Genomic DNA, 611 nt, shown 5'->3' with positions numbered 1-611 from the left:
CGGGGCATCAACAGGGCTGGTGCCTGCGCGGGTGAGGAGCGAAGGTGCCTTCCCAGAAAGCTGGCTCAGTCCTCCATCAACAGAGAGCCCGTGCTCGAGATACTGGTTTGATCACAGGAGCAATTGCTGGTCCCCCAGCCCAGGGGCAAAACCTTCTCAGTGAATTAATGAGCTGATAAAATAGTACTGTGGGGTAAAGGAGGAGGCACAAGGTGGAACTTGCTGCTGTGGGACATCCTCCAGCTGGCTACGGGCATCAGGTTATGCGCTTGTGGAGCATCTTGTGTGAGAGGGTCTCAATGCACCTGGGGATAGGGCCACTGTCCCTACGTGACTCCCTGTAATTTCCTGGTGCTATTATCCTTGGTACGGTCCATCCTTTGGTCTGATTCTGCACAGCCTGATCTCTTGGATGGTGAAATCCTCGCCACCACTCTGCTTTGCCTCTCTGGATCCCTGGGCCATTTGCTGCACCGTGGTTCCTGGCTTGGTGGTGGACGTGCTGGTGGCCGCTCCAGAGGAGCGGCTTCCCTGGCTCTCGTGCAGAAGCAAGCAGGGTTTTCCTAAAGGGCAGAGCCAGCTTGCTCCCAGGGGGGGAAGATTTCTGGTTG

Source organism: Egretta garzetta, unplaced genomic scaffold (assembly GCF_000687185.1).
Source record: "Egretta garzetta isolate BGI_Z169 unplaced genomic scaffold, ASM68718v1 scaffold7, whole genome shotgun sequence".
Classification (NCBI taxonomy): Eukaryota; Metazoa; Chordata; class Aves; order Pelecaniformes; family Ardeidae; genus Egretta; species Egretta garzetta.
Note: the sequence above shows the minus strand (reverse complement) of the source record.